General features: G+C 37.1%; 1 pseudogene; it reads right to left on the bottom strand.

The window, feature by feature from the left end:
* LOC116117494 overlaps positions 1-16,192 on the bottom strand; it is a 46,025-nt pseudogene that overhangs the window by 13,952 nt on the left and 15,881 nt on the right.

Here is a 16,192-nt window from a genome sequence, read left to right on the forward strand (position 1 = left end):
GGAAGCCAGATTTGGTTCAAGAATTTACATGAAACTTTGCTCCCTTCTCTATATGGAAAATCACTACATGCTGGCTTTCAGAAACGATAATCCAATTTCTCTAGAAGAGTAGTGGGTGGTGCCACTAGAGTTGGTTGACATTATCATCCATCCGCCATTCAAGAAGATAGAAAAGGGGAGAAAAATAGTTAAGCGTATTCCATCAGCATGTGAGGTTCCTCAGGGATGAATAAATGCTCAATTTGCAAGCAACTTGGCCATAAAAAGGAGAGTGCCAAAATCGATCACATGCAGATCCGAAAATTAGGTTTGAATTGATTAGAAGCAAGAAAGCAAGCAATCTGCAGATAAGATCAGATAGTTAAGAACCTAAGTTGCTTAGTGATTTGATGTTCAGATCCCTAGATAACAGCCAATCGCTTAAGTGATCCTTGGTCGCTTAAGAGATCTGTCTTATTGCAGATTGAACATCAGATCGCTCAAAGAATAAGATCGCTTAAACAGTCAGTTGTCAGATTAGATCTTGTGAACACTGATCACTTAAGCGATTCTTGGTCGCTTAAGCGATTTGTTGCTCATCAGATCTGGTGACCACCAGACGCTTAAGCAACATAAGGTCGTTTAAACGATCGTTCTTATATGCAATCTGAAAAGCAGATCGCTTAAGTGATCAAAGATGCTTGAGCGATCTGGTGAAGTTATTATGTTTTCTCTTTTGTGGTGCATTAACTGATTTTATGTCCCTATATTCCGCTTGTCATCAAGAAGAATGATGAAATTGGAGAGTTGCCAAGGCCAACCGTTAAGAGTTGTGTTTTCAATTTTTTATGTTTTAAATTTAATTGTTACTAAATAAATCATCTTTTAAACGTATTAAATCAAATTATTATTTTTATTTTCATCCATTTTAAAAAGGGTTTAAGTAAGTAAAATTCGTATATTACCCTGTACGACACTGATTGCTTCCCAAAAAGTAAGACAGGCAAAATAAATATTATCAACATAATTGTCATATAAGTCAATCAATCAATCAATTTGCTAAATAATCACGAGTGTGGCACGTTAGTAGAAACGTACCTCATTTCACAAATATGGATGATTATGATTGAATATAGAGCTCACTCATAATACAGAATATAATTTCTCACTCAAACGTGCACAATATCAAAAGATCGGCGAGATAGAAGCAAAATGGCCTTGGTCGCTTAAGCGATCAACCAAGGCCAAAAGTGAAGAATCACTTAAGTGATCTTGATTCTGCCTTGGAAGTAACCAAGGGTAAAGTAAAGAATACTTAAGCGATCGTGCACTAGGGTGACTTGATTTTGCCTTGGACATGATCACTATGATCGCTTAAGCGACCAAGGGTTAAAGTGGAACATCGCTTAAGTGATCTTGACCTTGCTGTACGTGATCGCTTAAGCGACGGACGTGATCGCTTAAGCGACTAAGGCTAGTATACTGGATCATTTAAGAGAGACCTAAACTCACTTAAGCGATCTAGTATAGTCAGATGACCTTTATTCTGCCCTTGGCAAGATCGCATAAGCGATTTCTTATCGCTTAAGCGACCAAGGCTAAATAGACAAGATCTCTTAAGTGAACCATATATCGCTTAAGCAATTAAGAGTAATTACTTGGGTACTTTAAAAATATTAAAATTTGTATTATATAAAACATTCTATACTTTATATATATTTTCATTTTATGTACAAACGTAAAAAAATTAGTTTAATTAAAAAATAATTTTGAAAACAAATCGATAAGTGATTATATAAATCAAATCATTAACATAAGACCGATCATGGTCCACTGAACTAATCATACAGTCAAAATGAAGCTTAGTTCAATCAAATCATTCTCAAAACATCATCCCTATTTATAAAGAGGTACGTTCTCCCAACCTGTCATGCTGTGTGCTATGAAATTTATCCATATATCATACGGTTTAACCTTAATGTGGTGATGGAATTAGGTTGCAATAATCCTTTAATGGAGAGTATAGTTAATAACCGATGTTGCTAACATTAACGTTAATAATCATGTGATGTTGTGAATGTCCGAAGTTCACTTTTACCTTGGTCGCTAGCGATCATGTCCAGATAGATCTAGATGTTACCACATGATCGCTAAGCGATTTATTTTCCCACTTAAGCGATCCTGTATAGAAAACTCTTGGTCACTTAAGCGATATATGTAATCACTTATATACACTTAAGCGATCATGGGCAATACAATTTTTTTCCAGCTTTCTCTGAATATTGAAAACTAAAATCACAATACATATTAATTCCATATTTTCTCCTGAATTTGAAACCTAATTGCATCAAACATCAATGTCATGTAACAAGAATACTAAATAAACTCAAACTCAAAAGAGGGAAGAAATACTAAATTGATTTTGTACAATTGAAATGTGTCAATTACATAAATTACAATATTATATACAACAAATAATGTCCTATATATGCCTAAAACAAAAGTAGTGTCGGCAGTCCATCCCTCTCACATTCTCTTCAGCCACTTCCCTGTCCTCCAAAATTATTAGCACACCTTCAGCATTAGAGCACTCCTTCCAATATTATCCAGCCTTGGCTTAGGCCACAAAGCATACATAGCACCACAACCAAGTATCAACAGCCTGACACCTAACAACACCAGTGATCCAATTCAAGACAATCCAATTATTCAAGACAACCCAATAAGACAACATCACATAAAACTACAAATTCTGAGTCCAACTTTTGTACTTTTTATGATAGCATCAACAGTGACTTGGATTGGGTTCTGGTCAGTCAAAAGGGATCTATACCATGGAAGCACTCAACAGCCCAACATTCCTACAGTTGCTCATTGTTTCGTCATTCAAGTTGTCCATGGGTGTTGGTTATGTCAAACTCAATAAATTTTAGTGCAATGCCCCACTACAATAGGAGGAAGACATAGCATTAGAATAAGCTTATAGAACAATTGTATTATGTAAGTTTTATACAAAATTTACCTTGAGTCATTTGTCGGGATGGGAAGGGCAGAGTGGCTACTTTTCCTTCAGTAGTTCATCACCCAAGTGCTGAAACATCCCGCTGTCGTGCAACAGTCGTGGGAACATAATAAACAACGGCTGCAACTCTGTCTCCAATTGCCTCTCTCGACAAAACTTAGGTTGCAGTCAAGGATCTGCCGCAAGCAATCCTCTAGTAGCGTGACGACGGCTATCCATTGCATATCCTTAATGTTCATGATGCAGTATACTCTTTAATGTTTGCCCAACTATTGCCATGTTTGGGCTTTTCACCCGTACATACTGTATCATCCTGCATCAAATTGAAAATCATCAGGGACACCATCGAAGTCATCTGTGGCCAATCTTTTTTGCTTGCCTCCCCTTGTTGCGCCTCTACCATTGGCATTTTTCATTAAAGTGTCAATTATAGTTACTAGCGTTTGGCAAAGGCCCATCGTGATGACACATCACGAATACAAATATCACAATTACTGCTCTGTCATAGTCTCATAAGTGCCAATACCTTATTGATATGATGCATCAAATAAAAATAACATGATAGTATACAATACTTCATGGAAAACATAAGAAAAAATAAGGGAAAATAACTCACTGAGTCGTCGAGCCACCTGCATTGTACATCTTCCAAACCACTCCTGGGGTAATCCTGGTCTTGACTCACATGCCCATCACTTCCAGAATCATTGTAAAAGCATAGAAAAGTTTTTTCTTTTCCTCATCTATTAGCCTATACAAATCGACTTTTAACTCCTCTGTTTCACTTGCCCACTTCCTCCTCCATTTCACTTCACCACTTCCTCCTCTATTTTCACTTCCCCACTTCCTTCGTGTCCGCCTACCCCTCTCTATTTCACTTCCTCACTTCCTCCGCCTTCTCTACCCTTCTCCATTTTTGTTTCTCCATTTCACGGACTTCCTATTTTTTTCTTCGTTTTCCTCTTCTTTCACTACACTATGTGTGTAAGGAGAATTATGTGCTACTCTTTTGGCTCTCTTTATGCTTAGGTTGCACCAATCACTTTCAATACCCACCAACTTCCTTCTTCACCTTTCATCCGCTCTTCTATCTTCTTAAACCTCATAAACGACATTATAAAACTCTCAAACAGACTATTTATAGGGTCAACCACCTCATTCTCTCGATCCCGACACTCGGCAAAGTGGTACTTGTTGTACCGATTTGCCAATTGGGTGGAGGCGAACGAATCTCTTCATCTCTCCTCCCCTCCTCCTCCCATCGATGGAGCTTTATATCCTCGGCGTCAACAACTCTCAAGCAATGACCCTGCAATTGCACTCATATGCGTGAACACTTCAGGTCCCACATTAGGCAGTGTATCCTTCATTTGCTGCATCGTCCAGTGCTTTGAATGATGTAACATACTCCTCTCCCGCTTCACCCCTAGTAGCGGTGAGGAAGGGATGGACGACTCCCTACAATAGAAAAAAAATCAATCAAATTTAGTCACATAAAAGCAAGTGCATATTCAAAAGATTAATCCTTAATCTTACCCAATCTGCTTGAATTTCCATGTCTATTTTATCATAATCTCAATGGTACACTTCTCGATATGCCACCGCAACATCCTAGGAAATTGCGGTTGCTCCTCTGAAGTTTTCCTCTCCCCCGCCTAGCCAAGACAAGGATGGCCTCATACATCCAAGCCTAAATGTAAAAAAATAATCCATATCACAATTAAAACACATATAATACAAAAAATATAACAAAAGGCTATTATATTACCTGCATTGCCCATGGGAAGCCAAACAAATTGTACCTGCTCAGTCTATTCTTCTCGACAGATTGGCGATGCTTTAACACCAGTTTTTCCTTGCAAGGATTCATGGGAAGCTGAAATGATACCCATCCCCACAGATAAACATTAAAGAAGTCCATGTTGCTTGCAAATTTCACCCAATCCATTTAAGGCTTTGTTGAGTTAGAAGCCATTAGGATCGAATGCAGAACCATACCAAGCACATCTTGAACCTCTCTAAAGAGGTATAACCACCTTCTCCTAACCTTCCTCTAAATGGCGTCCCGTAATAGACGCCTTTCCCTCCAAACCTTTTAGTCAAGTTATCGCTATCCTCTCTTTATTCTTTCTTGTTCTTCCGCATCTAGAAATGCCCACGTTTAAGCCTGCCATCAGGGCATATTCCATCACCCAAAACGTAGTGACTTCCATCCACCATACCACATTTATTTTTTTTTTTTTTTTTTTGCTTTTAACTGAGTACAACAACATATAATGCATCCCTGTACCCAGAACATATTTTCCAATTTTCTCTGATGTTCACAAAATGATCGAAACAACTCTCTTTGAATTGGTCATACCCTTTTTTTGTCCTCTAAAATCTCCATTATTCTTATTAAAACTTGCCAACTCAACGTAATCTCAACCTTACGGGGAAGTACGGTTTCCTGATCGCTCGCTTTGAAAAATCTGCACAATTGATATAAACTAAATATCAGCCAAAAAAAAAAAAAAAAAAAGAATCCAAAAAACCAATAGGCTGCCAATTGGGGGATATAGGTTACGAGGGCATGGGGGAGTGGGTGTTTTGACTTTGAGAGGACTAGGGAAGCTAATGCAAGCCCTACAAAGGCTGTTGTGGCAAGTTCCATGAGGTTGGAAGGCTGAGGATGGCAGGAGGTGGCGGAATAGGGGGTTGGAGGGTTGCCCTACATATCGCACGCAGCTATGCGTGGCTGCCCTATAATATGCAGGGTAGCCCTCCAAGCCCCTATTATGTCACCTCCTATCATCCCCAACCTTCAACCTCCACAAACAACCTCTCTACAGCCTCCTTGCCTTCCCATCCTCTAGAACCCAAACAAAGTTGTTCCCGATGCCCGCCAATACTCGACAAAACGCATAACCACCGCAACAATAAAACCAACTACATATCCCTAAATTTGCACAAACAATCAAATTTCCATCAAATTCAAAACCCAAGTAAAAAACATACCCTTTCTTCATCGGCGTCTCCTCTCACCTGAATTCTTGTCAGCGTCCTCCTCTTTAAAACCATTTTTTGATTCTTCTTCTGTCTGTGAACCGTTGTCCCTCTACCTCTAGACCACCTTGACTCATAGGATGTACCACTGGAGTGTCTTTTCGATAGCCTTTGAACAGCCACCGTCATGGAGTCTTAAGATTTGGAGTGGGATTGGGTTTTTCCTCTCTTTGTGAATATCAGCCATGATTTGTGTAAGGAAGCTTTAGGATCGAATATTTGTTAAAGATAGGGCACTTTATGCCGAAAATCATAAAGAAATCAAAGGTGTTCGTCGGTCCTTTTTTGGTATATGGCTCGATTGCGATTTTGAAGGGTGGGGGTCTTTTTAATTTTCAAAATTTAAACAAACTTATGTATTAAATATTACCATATATGTTTAAATCTTTTCAGTTGAACCCGTTTTACATGTTTAATGAATCCTAAGTGTGCCACGTCAGTTTTTCTAACTTAAAAAAAATTGTAAATATTCAGGGTTATTTTTTTAAATACAAACTTGGGAGGTCCGGCCACCCCAAAGAAAAAAAGGAAGAGGACAAGAGGTCAACAAGCTAACAATAGCAAGACTTGATTGCAATCTTTGACTATAAACTCCAATTGCGATATAATAACCAGCCAATCCTTATTCCCTATTCAATTACTCTTAATTATACTTTCAACAAGATGACTTTGATTGACTTGAGAAATTCCTGAGCAATTTCCAGGGAAACTTTGTACATACTGCATATACCAATCAGATTTTAGTTTTTGTAATGGCAACTCTTTTTGGCTTCTGTCAAAATCAGTTCAACGCTATCTATCCATCTATTCCTCAAATTATAGTGGTTCTGAGCATCATCCCATTCATTTCCTACGTGATTTACAGTTTATCTAGACTCAAATTTAAGGTTGAGCCATTGCAATATATAACCATATAGGGATAATTACTTTAAATCTCCCACCCGTGGAGGTTATTTAACCCTTTTATGTTCAACCAACAAAAAAAAATACCGACGGCAGGGGGTTTAAAGTTAATCATATCAAAAGGGTTTTGTAAAACGTCTCCCATATATAATAAGGGGATTTTAACTAGAGAAATCACATATTCCCCTAGGGTTTTGAGTCTGCTATCTATGTCCTCATTGTCCTGGTGTTTAAAATTTAAACTGCTGGAAAGATTTCCTTGATTCTAGTCTAACCTACATTAAACTATATAGGAGAGAATGGGTAATTTTATGTACTACTATTTTTTCAGTAAAGTTAGGTATTATTACCTCTAAAAGCATTTTCATTTTTATGTAAAAAATACTTGTTTTAAAATTAGAATTAATAATAGATGTTATATTGAATAAAATATTTCCTAATATTTAAAAGGACAGGATTTTGATGAATAGACTAGAAGCTTAGGATAGATTAAGTTTTGAATAATGCTATATTTACATCACTTTTTTACATCATTTTCATTACACCATGATGTAAAAGAGTGATGTAAATGTAATATTACTCTTAAGTTTTTCTCTCATTTTAAGTTGCAACACAATTGTGTCATCAACTGTGCCACCTTTGACATTGTCGGTGGCCAACAACCGCTGCCCGAGACGTTGCTGCAACAGTGGTTACTTTTTTTTTTTTTAAATGTCATAAAAAATATTTAAATAACAAATTTTAATTCAAAATCATTTTATAACTTGAAGCATTTTGTACGAGTTATTTCGTCATTGTTATTATCAATGAATTTGATTTTTAAAAGTATAAAAAATTATTCTAAAATCTAATTTTAACGTTTTATTGGAGAAAAATTCATAGTAATAGGTGTCATCTATAAATTGACAGAACTGTGAGGGTTTATTGTAGATATCCTTTAGAAAGCCTATCCAATAAAATTCCAAAAAAATTATAAAATATTAATGTTACACTCCCAACCTCTTCTCACAAATTCTTCTCACACTTCCGACGTGTGATAACTCGCCATTAGTCAACTTATAAAATAGGTCATACTGCTTGTATAAGTCCCACCTCCCCATTTGCAAGGAACCATGTAAACGAGATTATGAGAAAAAAATTATGAGAAAAACATTGTAACGTAACATTTTCATTATAAAATCATCTCGCCAAGGCCAAAGGATTAAAAAAGGAGAGCTAGTAGTTTGCTACTTTGCTATATGAAGTCAGTGAGCATAATCCGAACGTATAAGCATATCTTTTCTGAAATCTATTCATAAAAAGGAAAAAAAAAAAAAATGTACTACATTAGGAAAAAGATATCGAAAGTTACAAGCTTACTATAGGCAGATACACCACTTTTATTTACAGTCATACAAACAACTTTACTGTGATGTACACACAAAATGGGATGCCACCAACTGTTTTTTTCATCAGGAAACGTGGCCATTTCACTACAAAACCTGGAAATTACCCAAAAAAAGTATATAATAAAACAATACCATTTTTGGGCTTCAGCCAAATGAATGTTATAATCTAGTAACAGCTTTTCCCCTAAATATTCCGTGATCCAATGCCAGCCTCAGCTTCAGACAGGTTACGACGATTCTCATGCAGCAAGTAGTCGCAAAGTTCTAAAAGCTGATCAGCTAGAGGAGGAATACCAGGGTTGCGCCCATCATTGTAAATGTGAGCATTGATGGCAATTGACAAACATCATGTCTGAATTCCTCTCGGTCCTTGTACTCCATCCTCTCACCTTATCCCTGATTTGGACAAGTCCATGGGATGTTTAACAATATCAAGGTAATCGGGAGCCTCTTTCTTTGACACAGGTTTTAGGAAAAGAAATGACACATCAGTATTTTCTCTGAGTGTTTCCACAATGCATTCTAATATGTTTGACAGACCGACGAAAGGATATATGTACACACAAGTAATATAGATTAAAAAAAAAACATATTGAAATATTTATCATTCTTATAATCTTGAAACCGTGAAGAAAAAAAGGCAACCTGCATCTGAAAGTAATTCAAGTTGATAGTTTCCCTCAATTATCAATTAGCTCCTCAAACTTCTCCCCTTTTTATACACAAAGAAAAAATTAGGAACTTTTAAGCAAGAATATCTACCTTACTATTAGTTATGCATTTTTACTTTACAAAAAAAAAAAAAAAAAAAAAAAAAAGGAAGTCACTTACAGTTAAACCCTTGTGATTAAATTGTAGCTGTAGAGGGAGTAACAACGCAGTGTGGTAGGACATACTACTGCTAGTGGTAATAAGAGGTATCTACTGACACCGTGGTTGCAATTGAGATGTCAGTCATATATCTAAACTTTCTTTCTGTACATTATACAGATATTGATTCACAAGGACCATTATTTGTAATTATTTGATAGAGCATGAAAAATAAATTCTACATGTAGGTAACAAGGTAAGAATGAGAGAGGTACCTCCCCCCCTCTAGTCGCTTAGTTGGAGGCCCCGACTCTGCAACATACTTTCCCAACTCAGAAACATGTCTTCTCTTTGCACTGCGGTCTCTTTCGGCATCTCTATCATTCTTCGTCCTATAGTCCTCTAAATAATCCTCTGCTATTTCTGGCTTTTTCTTCTTCTTTTCTTCTTTGCTTTCTGGCGTTCTTCTTCCCTCTTCTCCTTCTGATGGATTCTTCATATCTTTGATTTCAGCAAACCTTTCTCGCTCTTCTTGCACCCTCGTTTCTCCTCATAAAGCCTCCTTGCCCTCTCTTCCCTCAACCTGGCCGCATTTCTCTTCTCTTCCTCTTCCCACCATCTTCTCTCCTCTTTACCTTTCTTTTCTGAGACTCATAAATCGACCGTGAGCTTTCCTGCTTCCCACGCTTCTTAAAACTTGACAAGCAATTAATTTTTTTGTTTTCCTGTACTCAAGATGAGTGGCTCCATCCGGACTGACTTGGTTCAGGTCAATAATTCTTTTGGTCGTTTGATAATAATTTTCTTTTGAGGCAGTCCCTATCCTTCCATAGGAGGGCGTATCACATAGAGGGTCTATTAGATTCAGCTTGTTTCTATCTGTACTAGTCGGGGTCTAATGACAATAGCAGGCTTATGGGATCTTGTTCTCTATCAATATTTGTTGGAGGTCGTATGACAATAGAGGGCCTAGGAGATTCAGCTTGAACTCTATCTGCATCTGCAGAGGCCGTATTACAATAGAGGGGTTATGAGACTCAGCCTGCATTTCTTCAGGTTTTAGCTTGTTAGAAATTTTTATTTATTAACCTTAGCAACAGACTTGTTTGCAGTTTCAACATCAGAAGGCACTGGTTGGTCAGAACTTTGCATGGTGCAGAAACAACTTTATCGGAAAGCTATCAGTGGAGCCACATTAAATTTTAGTGGAGAAACTTTCCTTGAACTGGATTTCTCATTCTCTGAAGCTTCAACCACAGCAATTTTTGTTGCACTTTTAGATATGAGCTTCTTTTTAAGACTTTTTGGCTGAGACTGACTTGAAGGATCCAGAGAGTTGGATTTTCCTGAAGCTTTTTCTGAATCTGCAGTTTCAAGCTGTGTATCTGGATCTGCTCGATACTTGGGGCAGTTTTTGTTGGTCCTCATGTGTCCAAACTGATTCATCAAAAAGTAAACAATCATCTGATAACATATTTTGGACAATATATAAACTCTATGCTAATTTAAAGAAGTTCAACCTGACCACAAGCTCCACAGACGAAACGCTCCCTTGATGATTTCTTCTCCTTAAACATCTATTTAGAATAACAGTGTAGGTTAAGGTCATCTTAGACAGGACAAAAAGAAAGAAAAGAAACTGAGGATCTTCACAGAAATAAGCTTGTAACGAGAGTAAATATACTTCCAATTTTCAATTCTGTATGCCCAGCAACCAATTGTAATATGGGATTAATTAGTAGAGCCCAAAGAATAATGGGAAATTAAAATTTTGGCTTTTATTTTATTTGATTTTTGATAACATGTCCTTATTCTTAAATCTCATGAGACTCAAAAATAATGAATGAAATTCCTGAGGGTGATTTGAAAAATCTTACCCCATTAGCTACAGAGGATTTCGATGCAATTTGAAAAATCTTACTCATTAGCTACTGGTAAAAGACTATGATGCAATTTGCAAATCATAAACATAAAGACTATCTGTGATCCATGGATTTTGCTACTCTTAAATTTTTAAGTCATGATCCACCAATTCCCATAATTTGAAAATACCGTAACAAAAGTACAGCCTTAGATAACTCTTATGAGTAATTTCTATCAGAACTATGGCACTACTAACTCAGAACATAATTAATGCATCATAATCATTCTCCATGAGCATTTTTTAAAAGTAGATGCACGGAGAATAGCAGATACATTAATGCACCAGTCCTTAAAACAACTCAGGGGGCCCTTTAGCCACAGTTACAAGGGAACAACTAGCATAATGATATGCAATAGAACCGAAAATCCAGTCGGGAATGTTTGGCAATTAGAAATTAGCAGTTTCATGTCTCTGTGCTTCTATATTCAATTCTATTATCTCCACCAAGCTAAACCGAGCAATCAGATTTCTTAATAGTAGCAGGGTGAAACACACTGATAATTATTATAGTCCTAATACTATGACGTGGAGAGTAGATGTGACATGAGTGCAACATTAGGAGCAGTATTTATGTTCTTTTAACATGGAGCTCAAAAGCCAAGAGAAAGAGAAAGATTACTAATGTTATACTTGCCTTAACATTATCTCCCAATATTTTGAGTTTCTTGAGTTGACCCATTGGAGAAATACCATGCTTTTTAATTGTTTTTATCTTTCCCGATATGTTTCTTTTAATAATAAAACTCTCCTCCTGCCAACAAAAGATAATGAAGTTATTAGTACCATCAAAGATACCTTCCCATGCAGCAAAAAGAAACTTTCAATGAACTAAGGAACCAACAAAACCAAATAATAGTAAGGAAAAATCACTGAAGAAACTTGGTCAACTCACCTCCTTTGGATCTCTAATATTCTCATTTGCAGAGGAGGATCCATTTGGTTGGCCTGTACTAGTGATTTGCTTGGTTATTTTATTTGGCTTCTTAACCCGTTCCACCATCTGAAGACCAGAAATAGATCTCATGGCAGCAGCAACTCCTGCTTCCTCTGCCGCAGCTTTTGTTTTCTTCTTCTTTTTGTTTTGATCAGCCTCATCATCTGCAAAATAATTGTATGATCAAGCATAAAACATAACAGGTAAAATATTCTCTCAATACTATGACCATTGGCGGTATAAAGTAATCAGTTAATATTCAATTAAAAACAGAAGCTTCTCTTTAAGTTATTTAAGAGGGAACACATTTTATAGACATGATACCCAAATGCTCTGAAAAGCCCACATTAGCTCCACCTGTTACATCATTTTGCTTAACTTTAGGGTCATAATTCAATGAAAAAGGTCAAACTCAGAATATGAGAATTCCATTCACCACATAATTTCTGCCATTAGAAAACATACAAATAAAATTACGGGCCAAGAACTGCAATGCAGTTCACTTCAGGCATTCTTGTTTTGAACCTAAATGAGGAAAGTAAACAAATAGCTTTTGTTAAATTTCAATAGCCATGCCCAAAATATATTAAACATGAATACATAAACACAGGAGCAGTATATGTATCACATAAGCTTATGATACTGAGATTTCATGGCCACTTCTCTATTTCCTCAATGTATCAAAAGAGCTTTCTACAGGACAGACTTGGGAAACAAACAGATAACTGTTATATTTATGATTAATATCCACCAATATTTATATACTTTCTCACCAAATCCCACTATTTACGTGTGGATACAAACTTGGCCTATAAACTTCAATATCCAAATCGTCTTTATAAGTAATGTGAATAAGCATTTAGAAACCAAATAATTCATACCATCCATGAGCAACCTGCATAATTCAGCTGCTTCAGCTGCTTCATCTTCAATTTCCTCCTCTGCCTGCACTAGGGATGGACGCCGTCGCATTTTGAGCCCCTTTACACCATCCGCTTTATCATGCTTTGATTCATAGTTATTCTCTTCCCCTTCTTCAAACTCCTCTGCATCAAGCAAATTTTCTAGGTCCCCAGCAAAGGAATCCAGATCGCTATTTGCTTCAGAGTCACTTCCATTTTCATCATCATCATCACCAACTGAAAGAGATTGAACTTGTCGATCCCAAATTTCTTGACATTTTCCTCTTGTCTGTTGCTGTAGCTGAAGAAAGGACATGCGCTGGCCACGTGCATACTTGCTGATAGTTGTTGGATCAACCTGGACCCCTGATGAAGCTTGCTCACTTGAAAGCTTACGTATCATAGCAATTCGATGCCATCTGGTCTGTTTTGAAATCATTTCCTCTGGAACATTGAACTTGAGAAGAACCTAAAAATAAGAGTACTTAGAGACTACATAAACTATAGATATTAGTATCACCCAACTTTGAGAAAAGTGGATGCAGCAAAGACTCTAGGGATATTATCATAAACTACCCCAAACGTTTTGGTTCTATCATTTGGATGACAACTTTGGCAATTTTTCTGATACTCCCTTGCTCCAACTCTATCACCTTGGCGTTGAGATCAAAGGGTTAAAATGGTAACTTCAAACTTATATTGATACCCTACCATTTCAGCCTACCCATGACCCAACTCACCCTCACAGATTCAGCCTCCTTTTAGCCCCACTCTGATCGATTCCGCCACCCATATTGACTAATTCTGGCTTGCTCTGCCCAATTACTCCTGACCCACAAGCTGACGCTCAAATGAATAAAAGAATTTCTCAATTCACTGGAAAGCAAAATGCTTTGTAATTGAAGCTGAAGATAAATAATCAGCAAAGGGAGAAAGATTTAAAACCTACCATACGGGCTTAGTTCCTGCTGAAGAAAATCAGACAATAACAAAATTTGATTCCAGTTTATTGGTTTCGAAGAAGACTGAGTATTCGGCTTGAAGTAGAATTTTCGGTTTCTTCAAAGCCACCAAGCTAAAGATAAAGAATCTGAAATGCTCCAGCAAGGCAGGCCGGTGAAATCTGTTTCTTCGGTTTGAAGAAGATTGATTTTGGAAATGAGATTTTTTTTTGTGGAGTAGTTCAGTGAGATGCAAGTGAGTGTGATTATGGTTAAGGAAGACACAGTTTCAGAGTGATAAAAGTGAGATTTGAGTTCTTGTTTTTTACACACTTATGTAGCTGGTGGCTTTTTTTTTAAGGGAGGAAGAGTTTTTGAAGGGTGGCTGTGTTTTTGTTCCGGATACGGTGGTGGAGTATTGCTGGTGGTTTGATGTGGTCGAGGCACGAGCCAGTGAATGGGGTGGGTGGGTTTTATTTTTCTCTTTTTTCTAATTTTATTTTACATATTATTTAAATTTCAATTTTGTTTTATAATTTTATAAAATTTATTCAATTTGGCATCTGTATGATAACATACCTAGAGGCACTATAATACACCTTAGATTCTAACACCAAGGTAACAAAGTTAGGGCAAAGGCATATCAATGATATGGTTTTAGAACTGTGAAGGATAGCTTTGATAAACATTGGCAAAGTTGTCATCCAAATAATAGAAATCGAAACGTTGTGGGTAGTTTATAATACCCCAAAGACAATAATGCCACCACCTTTATCGTGTTCTATGAATCTCTTCTCTAGTCAAATACATGGAAGGGAAACTGAATTATTCCAGCTGCTATCATTAAAAAATAGATTTATATCATACGAGATTAGGAAAAAAATTCAAAAAACAATATTTCAGCTGATCCTATACATCCTTAACCTTTTAAGCTTCAATTGACAGTAAAATAAATCAAGATACTGCACTAGTTAAAAGAACACTTAAGCATACTATTATATGCTTTCCTTTCCCACATTCTTCCAAGAACCTAAAGGAGGTGACTCAGTCAGACCACAGATATGCTGTATCAGAAAGAACAATTCAATCCCAATCTACTCAAGCTAAGAGAAACCCAAGTATTGGAGTCTCACACCGACTAGGCACGCTCAAGCGTAGTGGTTTATAAGAGGGAGTAATCCTCCCATTCAAAAAAGCCTTATTAGGTGAGGAGTCAGGCTCACCTCAAATTCTATCATGGTATCAGAGCCCAGGTTCACTTGAGCTGAGTGTTTGACCAGCGAGTGAGGAGTTAGAGGCGACAACTACCTCCAATAACAGGCATGACCCAATATATGGGTTTGACCGTGAGGGGGAATGTTGGAGTCTTAGACCGACTAGGCACGCTCAAGTGTACTGGTTTATAAGAGGAGGTAATCCTTCCATTCAACAAGGTCTTATTGGGTGAGTAGTTAAGTCCACCTCAAATTCTATCACCAAGGAATCCAGCCTTTTGTATAAAGCTGGGGCCATTTGAATAATGAAAGTTCACCGCACACCAGATATTATATGACCTAAAGTTCAATAACAAGGAACTTTAGGAACTACAAAACAATTTTATTTCTCTTATTTATTTGTTTAGATATTTATTCATTTATTTGGGATGATCTAAGGGCACACCAAATTAGCATATTGAGGAGTAGGCACCCGCCAGCCAACAAAACCCCTAAAACCAAGTGAGATTGATGTCAGGTATTGTCCAACTTCTTACTGAATTTATCAGAAGACTTGGACAAGTGCTTTGGCAAGGGTCATTCAAGAAATTTGCAGGCTGAACGTAAAAATATATAGAGTTTTTGGAGCTACAATACATCCCTACACAAAACTTCTTAAGCTAAAAACTAGACATCAGACTATGACCTATAATAATTAAAATCTCTTGTAAGAATACCAACACCACCTCTCGGGCAGCCTCCATACTCAATCTACGAAGATCAGCATCTGTTCCAGAACAGTGGTGCCTCCTCGACTACCCGGCCTTTTTTTCACCTATGCACTTGACACTGGTGCCTTGGGAGCAGCACGAACATAGCTAAATCCTAGGCCACGACCAGATGGATCACCAACACCAGTTATTTCCAAACGCTCAATATTTTCTCTGTCCTGGTAAAGATAAGTAAAAGCAAATGGAATTATAAACCCTCAGCCCCTTGAAACAATAATAAATAAAGGCGTAGGTATGGTCTTTTTTTTTTTGGGGGGTTGGTTGAGGGAGGGATGGTGGTGTTTGGGAGAGATTGTATTAGGGCATTAAAACTGTAATCTGAAAGTTCATCATGTTATGAATCATAAAGAATGCAAGTAG

The sequence above is a fragment of the Pistacia vera genome, unplaced genomic scaffold, assembly GCF_008641045.1.
Source record: "Pistacia vera cultivar Batoury unplaced genomic scaffold, PisVer_v2 Contig812, whole genome shotgun sequence".
Classification (NCBI taxonomy): Eukaryota; Viridiplantae; Streptophyta; class Magnoliopsida; order Sapindales; family Anacardiaceae; genus Pistacia; species Pistacia vera.